The sequence below is a fragment of the Pollachius pollachius genome (genome assembly GCF_949987615.1).
Source record: "Pollachius pollachius genome assembly, chromosome: 14".
Lineage (NCBI taxonomy): Eukaryota > Metazoa > Chordata > Actinopteri > Gadiformes > Gadidae > Pollachius > Pollachius pollachius.
Window position 1 is genome coordinate 1,624,704 of NC_136947.1, and position 9,910 is coordinate 1,634,613.

At 44.1% G+C, this 9,910-nt stretch overlaps 1 long non-coding RNA gene across 1 annotated transcript; it reads right to left on the reverse strand.

The window, feature by feature from the left end:
* Window positions 1–9,085: 9,085 nt before the first annotated feature.
* LOC307086027 lies at window positions 9,086–9,881 on the reverse strand. The gene is made up of 2 exons (XR_013812398.1): window positions 9,437–9,881; window positions 9,086–9,396 (listed from the first exon to the last, which is right to left on the reverse strand). It is a non-coding gene; the product is annotated as an uncharacterized lncRNA (long non-coding RNA).
* Window positions 9,882–9,910: the final 29 nt, after the last annotated feature.

The following is a 9,910-nucleotide window of genomic DNA, read 5'->3' on the forward strand; positions in this document are numbered from 1 at the left end:
CTAATGCTTGGAGGTAGGCAGGGGCAGTTTCATCGACTGCCTTGTATGCCGGTACCATCATTTTGAATCTGATGCGAGCTATTACAGGGAGCCAGTGGAGGTCTCGGAAGAGGGGGGTTACATGTGAGAACTTTGGTAGGTTGAACACGAGGCGCGCTGCTGCATTCTGGATGCGCTGCAAGGGTTTAATCAGGGAGGCAGGGAGTCCAGCCAGGAGCGAGTTTCAGTAGTCGAGGCGGGAGATGACCAGTGATTGGACTAGAAGCTGAGCTGCTTCCCTTGTCAGGAAGGGCCGGATCCTGCGGATGTTGTAAAGTGCAAATCTGCAGGATCGGGCCACCGCAGTGATGTTTGCGGTGCAGCATAACTGATTGTCCAACACTACACCAAGGTTTTTGGCAGTTGGAGAAGGAGATACAGTGATGTTCTCAGTGATGAGGAGCTCAGTCTTGTTGAGGTTAAGCATCAGGTGATGGGCAGTTGTCCAGGTGCTGACTTCTGCCAGACATTCAGATATGCGTGTTGCAATCAGGGCTTTTTCAGATGAGGGAAAAGAGAGAAATAGCTGAGTGTCGTCAGCATAACAGTGATAGGAAAAGCCGTGGGATGTAATTACAGAGCCCAGAGATCTGGTGTAGAGGGAGAACAGAAGAGGCCCCAGTACAGAGCCTTGAGGGACACCTGTATCAAGCGTGCAAGGTTTGGACAAGGAGCAATTCCATGTTACTTGATAAGTGCGATTCATCAGGTAGGATGTGAACCAGGAAAGGGCAGATTCAGCTATGCCAAGTTCGGCGAGAGTGGCAAGGAGGATCTGGTGGTTCACAGTGTCAAATGCTGCAGACAGGTCAAGGAGAATGAGAACCGATGAGAGGGACGAGGCTCTGGCCGCACGGAGGGATTCAGTCACCGCGAGGAGAGCCGTCTCAGTGGAGTGTGCTTTTTTGAAGCCTGACTGGTGAGGTTCAAGCAGGTTGCTAGATGAGAGATAGAAGGACAGTTGGTTAGCGACGGCACGTTCCAATGTTTTAGAGAGGAATGAAAGAAGAGATACCGGTCTGTAATTCTGGATGGAGAGGCTTTATTCTGGCAGTCTTGAAAGACGTTGTAACAATGCCAGAAGTGAGGGAGGAGTTAATAAGTGCGGTGAGAAATGGCAGGATGTCGTTTGACACAGCCTGGAGGAGGGAGGAAGGGATAGTGTCCAGGGGGCAGGTGGTGGCATGGTTAGATGTTATAATTCTGTTGACCTTGTCTGAGGTGAGAGGGATGAATTGGGTAAAGGCAGAGGTGGGGGTGGGGGGAGGGAGGATGGTGGCAGTGATACCGTGGCCTCTAAGGTCTTCCTCGAGGGACTCCCACAGAGAGACTCCCTTAGTCTTTGTTTCCCGGGTCTTGACTCCCACAGAGAGACTCCCTTAGTCTTTGTTTCCCGGGTCTTCGTTTACTGGGTCCTGACGCTAAAGCTGACGCTACTAACACTAAGCCTTTAAATGCACATGGTAGCTCAGGCAGCCTCAGCTCCGCCCAGTCAATAAAGCCTATTGTTCACACCTTGTGACCGAAACTAGACTCAACAACCTTACTATCAACAACAACACAGCAAAAACCAACACTGCCGAAACTAGGGTTAAAGTTAGTACAACCAATTGCAATGCCAAACACTATAATTCTTAGCTTCAAGACTCACCACAGCTAGATATGAGACGACCTTCTTAAAGACAAAATGTATCCCTGGGTGTGGGTGGTGGTTGGTCATGCATTATGTGTTTCCCTTCACCGACCATAAGGCACAGTCCATGGAGTAGTTCTCACCCTCACCTGATGGGGAGAAGCTTCCGGATATGTTCTGAATGCTCGTCATACTGGAGGGCATTGTGGAGTTATCCGCTGGTGTTGTGGAGTTATCCACTGGTGTGGTTGTGTTGTTTTCCGCTGGCGTTGTGTTGTTATTCACTGGCGTTGTGTTGTTATTCACTGGCGTTGTGTTGTTATCCGCTGGCGTTGTGGAGTTATCCGCTGGTGTGGTTGTGGAGTTTTCCACTGGTGTTGTGTTTTTATTCACTGGCGTTGTGTTGTTATTCACTGGTGTTGTGTTGTTATCCGCTGGTGTTGTGGAGTTATCCGCTGGTGTGATTGTAGAGTTTTCCACTGGTGTTGTTGTGTTATTCACTGGCGTTGTGTTATTCACTGGTGTTGTTGTGTTATTCACTGGTGTTGTGTTGTTATTCACTGGCGTTGTGTTGTTATTCACTGCTGTTGCGTTGTTATTCACTGGCGTTGTGGAGTTATCCGCTGGTTTTGTGGAGCTTTCCACTGTCACTGTAGTGTTATCGACAGTCACTGCGGAGTTATCCGTATTCACTGTGACAACGGTCCCTGTAGTCACTGTGTTGTTATCCGTGGTCACTGTGTTGTTATCAGTAGTCACTGTGTTCTTATCCGTGGTCACTGTGGTGTTATCCGTAGTCACTGTGTTATCCATGATCACTGTGGTGTTATCAGTGTTCACTGTGTTGTTATCCGTAGTCACTCTGTTGTTATCCGTGGTCACTGTGGTGTTATCAATGGTCAATGTGTTCTTATCCGTGGTCACTGTGGTGTTATCCGTAGTCACTGTTTTGTTATCCGTGGTCACTGTGTTGTTATTCGTGGTCACTGTGTTGTGATTTGTGGTCACTGTGGTGTTATCCGTATTCACTGTGTTGTTATCCGTGGTCACTGTGGTGTTATCCGTGGTCACTGTGGTATTAACTACTGTCACTGTGGTGTTATATGTAGTCACTGTGTTGTTATCCATGGTCACTGTGGTGTTATCCGTGGTCAATGTGGTGTTATCAGTGGTCACTGTGGTGTTATCTGTGGTCACTGTGGTGTTATCAGTGGTCACTGTGTTGTTATCCGTGGTCACTGTGGTATTATCAGTGGTCACTGTGCTGTTATCCGTAGTCACTGTGGTTTTATCCGTGGTCACTGTGTTCTTATCCGTGGTCACTGTGGTGTTATCCGTAGTCACTGTTTTGTTAGCTGTAATCACTGTGTTGTTATCCGTATTCACTGTGCTGTTATCCGTAGTCACTGTTTTGTTATTCGTGGTCACTGTGTTGTTATTCGTGGTCACTGTGTTGTTATCAGTGGTCACTGTGGTGTTATCCGTGGTCACTGTGTTGTTATCCGTGGTCACTGTGGTGTTATCCGTGGTCACTGTGGTGTTATCCGTGGTCGCTGTGATGTTATCCGTATTCACTGTGTTGTTATCCGTGGTCACTGTGTTGTTATCCGTGGTCACTGTGTTGTTATCCGTAGTCAATGTGTTGTTATCCGTGGTCACTGTGTTTTTATCCGTAGTCACTGTGGTGTTATCCGTAGTCACTGTGGTGTTATCCGTATTCACTGTGGTGTTATCCGTGGTCACTGTGTTGTTATCCGTAGTCACTGTGGTGTTATCCGTAGTCACTGTGGTTTTATCAGTGGTCACTGTGTTGTTATCCGTGGTCACTGTGGTGTTATCCGTAGTCACTGTGTTCTTATCCGTGGTCACTGAGTTGTTATTCGTGGTCACTGTGTTGTTATCCGTGGTCTCTGTGTTGTTATCCGTGGTCACTGTGGTGTTATCCATGGTCACTGTGGTGTTATCAATGGTCACTGTGGTGTTTTCAGTGGTCACTCTGGTGTTATTCGTGGTCACTGTGGTATTATCCGTATTAACTGTGGTGTTATCCGTAGTCACTGTGTTGTTATCCGTATTCACTGTGTTATCCGTATTCACTGTGCTGTTATCCGTATTCACTGTGGTGTTATCTGTCTTCACTGTGTTGTTATCCGTGGTCACTGTGTTGTTATCCGTAGTCACTGTGTTGTTATCAGTGTTCACTGTGTTGTTATCAGTGGTCACTGTGGTGTTATCCGTGGTCACTGTGGTCACTGTTGTGTTATCCGTGGTCACTGTGTTGTTATCCGTGGTCACTGTGTTGTTATCCGTAGTCACTGTGTTGTTATCAGTGTTCACTGTGTTGTTATCAGTAGTCACTGTGGTGTTATCCGTGGTCACTGTGGTCACTGTTGTGTTATCCGTGGTCACTGTGTTGTTATCCGTGGTCACTGTGTTGTTATCCGTGGTCACTGTGGTGTTATCCGTATTCACTGTTTTGTTATCCGTAGTCACTGTGGTGTTATCTGTGGTCACTGCGTTGTTATCCATGGTCACTGTGTTGTTATCCGTGGTCACTGTGGTGTTATCCGTGGTCATTGTGTCGTTATCCGTGGTCACTGTGTTGTTATCCGTGGTCACTATGGTGTTATCCGTGGTCACTGTGGTGTTATCAGTGGTCACTGTGTTGTTATTGGTGGTCACTGTGTTGTTATCCGTAGTCACTGTGGTGCTATCCGTAGTCACTCTGGTGTTATCAGTGGTCACTGTGTTGTTATCCGTAGTCACTGTGGTCTTATCCTTCATCAGTGTCCCATTGTTGGTTAGATTGGCCAAGTCCAGCGGACCTTCCATCTTTACGAGGCTGAAGGGGCCAGGCTTATCTGTAGAGAGACAAGTGTTAATGTTATTGATTTGTGTGTGAGTGTGTGAGTGTGTGAGTGTGTGTGTGTGTGTGTGTGTGTGTGTGTGTGTGTGTGTGCCTGCGTGCGTGCGTGCGTGCGTATGTGTTGGTACATTTGTCTGTTTGTGTGTGTGTGCGCGTGTGAATGTGTGAATGTGCAGGTGTGTGTGTGTGTGTGTGTGTGTGTGTGTGTGTCAGCACCAAGTGAACTTACTGCCATTGATCAACCCTGTTCCAAGTTCGACAATGAAGTTGGTGACATGTGTGCCTCCTGTTGCCGTGGCGTTGACGTTGGGGACGGTGAAACTACACTGGACCATCCTGCCAGTCAACTGACCCTGGAGATCCTCCACTGGCTGAAAACGGTAGAAACCCAAGGTCTCTTTTGGTATTCCTCATTACACTATAATATAAGCTAACATACCGTTATTAATATTCAAACACATAAGGAATCAAACAGTGGCCGTTCTCTGTGTCTTCTGAGACTGAGAGATCGGTCTGTCAGAATTCTGACATTAATCAAAGAATTCAGACTTTATTCTCAGAAGTCTGACTTTAATCTCCGAACTCCCTAGTCCCCTTTCTGTAACTATGAAAGACGACGAGCAACAAAAGTTGAATCATAATATATCATAATCAACACCACAGCTAAACCCCCTAGCTCACGGGCTATACGTCTACGGTCAGGGGGGTCAAAGTGAACCCAGAGGAGGGTCGCAGGCCTAACCGTCTCGCTGAGGGTCAGAACGCCGTCACTGTCGCTGTCGTTGCGCTCGGCCGCGAAGAATTGGAATGATCCGTTCGTTTGGCCACAGACAAACACCTTGGTGGTTCCCTGGACATGGAACAAAACAACCGGGCTGCACCTTAATTCACAGTGTCCTGTTACAGTGTAGGTAAATAAGTACTATTTGATAATCCTTGTAAAAAGCATGCAACAGCATTTGCCTATTATGTGATCATGTTATGCATGTAAATATACAGTGTGGTTGGGTTTAGCAGTTAAGGCTAGCAAAAGGCGAAACACGCTAGAGTTAGGCTGCTCCATGGGGCTGTTAATGACATGCTGTTAGACGTTATTCATTGCTTCTATACTCAGTTTTTTGATGTGTGGGTAAGTTTATCTTTGTGGTGTGTGTGTGCGTGCGTTTGTGTGCGCATGCATGTGTGCATGAAGGTGTGTGCGTGTGTGTGTATGCACGTGTCCATGAACATGTGTGTGTTCGTGCGAACCTCCGATTGATTGGCGGTGAGTCCCAGGGCTACGTATTCGTTGGACTCTCCACTCAGCCTGAGCGTGACGCTCAGGCCGCTGTCGTTGGAGGCTTCCACGAGGCCGGCCGTTACGGAGCCAAAGAGACAGCTGCCTGCCGCTGGGTCGCAGTCCTCCGGCTCCTCCAAGCAGAACTTAGCATTTCCACAACCGGTCCGCGTGACGTTTACCGGCTGGAAGTCGTGTGGGTCAATCACATTTTAATTAGCACTGCAAATATTGACACAAAGGCGACACACAGCTGAGCTCATTAAGATAAGTATGGGTCTATGTTATTTATGATACCCTTGAGCCTATAGCAGGGCTGCCATTTACAAGAAAAGTTACATTTAGTTTATAATCTGTTGAACGTGAATCAAATGAATTTTGTAAGTTTAAGTCACCCACACTCCTTTTATGTAAGTGTATTTGGAATTTGACCAATATATTGGAATTCGAACAATATATCTATTTTAGAATATATTTATGTTGGGTAGTAAGGGGGCCCATAACAATTATTGTACCGGTGCCATTGATGACCTACGTTAACTTGCCCTATCTTATGAGGAAGAAAATAAATTGACAGTTATTTAGCTGACTTCCAAAATCAATGTTAGCTGTGAGGTCACGTAGGGACCTCACTATTTTTCAAACCCTTGCTACGGCCCCGAACGTCAGCCCCAATGATCAGGCCGTACCCCGGTACCGTTGGCAAACTGCAGATGGGACGTTGCGTGTATGCTGGGTGCCAGGCCCCCGACCATGGAAACAGCCAGGAACAGAAGCTGGGCCATCTTTAACATGTCTCAAAGTAGCCCTCTGTCAAAGAGAAAAAAACAACAAAAAACAACAAAATAATGCAATGAAAATCCATAAAAAAATGTTTTATTGTAGATATATTATAACTATGCAACTACTATTATTTACAATAACATAATTCCATACAGACAATTTGGATAATTTGACTATTATAGAATATTAGAGTATCATATATTAGGCCTATATGTTTTGTGCGGCAAATTTGTTTTTATTTGTTATTTCAATTGTAATACTGTTTGATACATAGATGGCCTCTGCCTTTAACTGCTCACCATGCAGGCCTACCATATGTTACAATATAAGGTTGATTGGTAAAACAATACAGAATATATCATTTTTTGCTCATTCTCGTCTACTTACCTGTACAGTGTAATAACCAAAAAGCTGTCCAGGTGATTAAAATGATTTGAGTCCGTTCCTCTGATCTCAATGAATCCACAGGTTACTGCTTAATGCAGCAGATATCTAAATGTGGGAATGTTCTATCCCTCACAATCCCAAGTCCCACTGTTTACATAAGAAGAACAGGCCTGTGTTTGTATTATATGTGTGTTTGTGTGTATGTGGGTGTTTCTCATGCACAAAACGAGCAGGTACACTAGGATTCAATATTAATGTTGTTGTTGTATATGTATTCTTTGTTTTTCAACCCCATGGATTATAGGAGGTGAATTCTAGAGTAACACAATGCATTTACATATAATTGATGTGTACACTATCAAAACTTTTTATATTCTTCTTTTTATTCTTATGGTTATTATTAGGGCACTATTATACTGCACGCATATGCTGTCATCAGTGGGCAATAGGCTAAATCATCATTGTGTGGTCCCTAATTTGTCGATAGTGACTTAACAGACATTTATTACCCAGAAAATGTTATTTAAGTTGTCAAGAGTGTTATTGTTATTATTTTGTCGTCAGTTTTTATGTTAAGCTACAATAAAACTGAATGAATCTTCAAAATAAAACGTCGTAATTTAAACAAATGTGTGAAGTTTGCTAACAAACTTTCTGCTTCATTACGTGCAACTAAGCATCAGCCCTCTGTAGCAACTTTTTAATTTCTATTGACTGTTCATTAACATTTGTTAGAAATGTTAATTAACAGGCTACCTAAGCCAGATATTGACACAAAAACCTTGAGTTGCCAACCGGACAGCAGCTTCTAGAACCGGAAGCTCAAGATGAAACCAAAGCCTTAAACTTAATTTAGTTTACTCATTGTACAAACATAGCATTTCATAATTTAATACTCTATTTGGTGAGAGCTATAGCTTTATCCCTAGCTAACTCGTTTGGTTTGGTTCTGGAGGTATCACTGGTTTGAAGCCGGTATCACTGGTTTGAGTTCCGACGATGGTACCAGAGAGACTGGTACCATCTAAAATGCTTTTTTAACTTTGCCTTTATTTTCTATCCATTTTGCTAATTTTGTGTATGTTTTCGTTTACTTATCTGTTACTTTACTTTGTTGTATGACAATGCTTACATGTGAAGCACTTTGAGTCTATGAAAAGTGCTATATAAATAAAGTGGCCTTGCCTTGCCCTGCCTTGCCACCCGCAGGTGTTTTAAATGTCTCATTACTGCAGTTTTGTTTAATCCAAGTTAAACAAAATGATTGGTTGAACCATTATCGTCGGCCACTTCTACAGAACGCCCGCTAAACCAGTTTCAACTTTTACAGGAACAATAGCTCACTATGTTAGCATCGTTAAAAACATACACACCACATACTCTTCACAAAAAAAAACCACATAACTGCACGATAACAAAAACGTTATTCAGCACTGTTTGGGTTCATCAAGTGACCAGTGATATTTTTGGTTGAAGGCCAGTGGCATGGATTTTCTCAGCATAATTGTTTATACAAAAGTAGATTAGTTCTTAGACATTAGCGCTTTCTGGAATAGGCCTTCTTTAAATGCTCCAAGCAACGGGCCAATCTGAAGCTCCTACAATGGCTTGATATATTGGCTACAATGAAGACTTTTGTTTGGAATAGAGTATGAGCACTTCCCTATTTTAACTATGCCTTTATTTTCTCTTACGTATCTATTTAATTTTAGTACCTCATTTTATTTGATGACGATGTTTTTTTATGGGAGGCGTTTTGAGTCTGCCTCGTGTATGAAAAGTGGTATATAAATAAGGTTGCCTTGCCTTGCCTTCGGGACACCGGGCATCTGGCGGTCTGCTTGCATTCGAAGACCGTGGACAGCATTAGCAGGAGTCAAGCTCATCTTCGTTTGTTTGAGTGGCAACTTGCCTTCTAGTTAACAGGATGTATGGTAACTAAGTACAGTAATACATTCATTTCTTGGAGCTTTTACAAATTAGTGGCTTATTGTTCAATGAAGTTATTTTTGGTTTAATATTCATATAACACCAACTTCCAAGAGGTTGTGTTCTAGGTCCAATATTTCAATAGGGTAAATTCCAGAGAAGAACCACATCCAAGGGTTGAGATAAACGGTTTATTATCAAGAATTTATACAAATACATAGAAAATCCAACGAAATGACATAACATAAGCACACACGGTGAACAATCGCTGAGGCAGTAAAATCGGAGTAGATACAATTCCTTCGGTAGAAACCTTCTTCGGAAACACAGTTTGTACATTTTGTAGTTAAGGCACATGTAATAATCTTAATTTTATCCACAAACAATATGTACCGTCTTACAAGAGACCACCCTGAGCTATTACAAATAAAAAAAAGGTTTAGACCCCAGAAGCACCAGACGTACGTGACCAAAACCCTTCACCTGTTCACCTGTTCATCTGTTCACCTGTTCACATGTTCACCTGTTCACCTGTTCACATGTTCACCTGTTCATCTGTTCATCTGTTCACATGTTCACCTGTTCACCTGTTCATATGTTCACCTGTTCATCTGTTCACCTGTTCATCTGTTCACCTGTTCATATGTTCACCTGTTCATCTGTTCATCTGTTCACCTGTTCACCTGTTCATATGTTCACCTGTTCACCTGTTCATCTGTTCACCTGTTCATCTGTTCACCTGTTCACCTGTTCATATGTTCACCTGTTCACCTGTTCATCTGTTCACCTGTTCACCTGTTCATCTGTTCACCTGTTCATTTGTTCACCTGTTCACCTGTTCATCTGTTCACCTGTTCACCTGTTCACCTGTTCATATGTTCAGCCCATCCGACAGGGCGGCGTTGGCACGGGAACGAGAGCCTTGCCGCGACGGCTCCCTGGTACTCCCCGCCCTCGGGACCCCCCCCCCCCCCCGTCCTCTCCCCTCCCCCCCCCC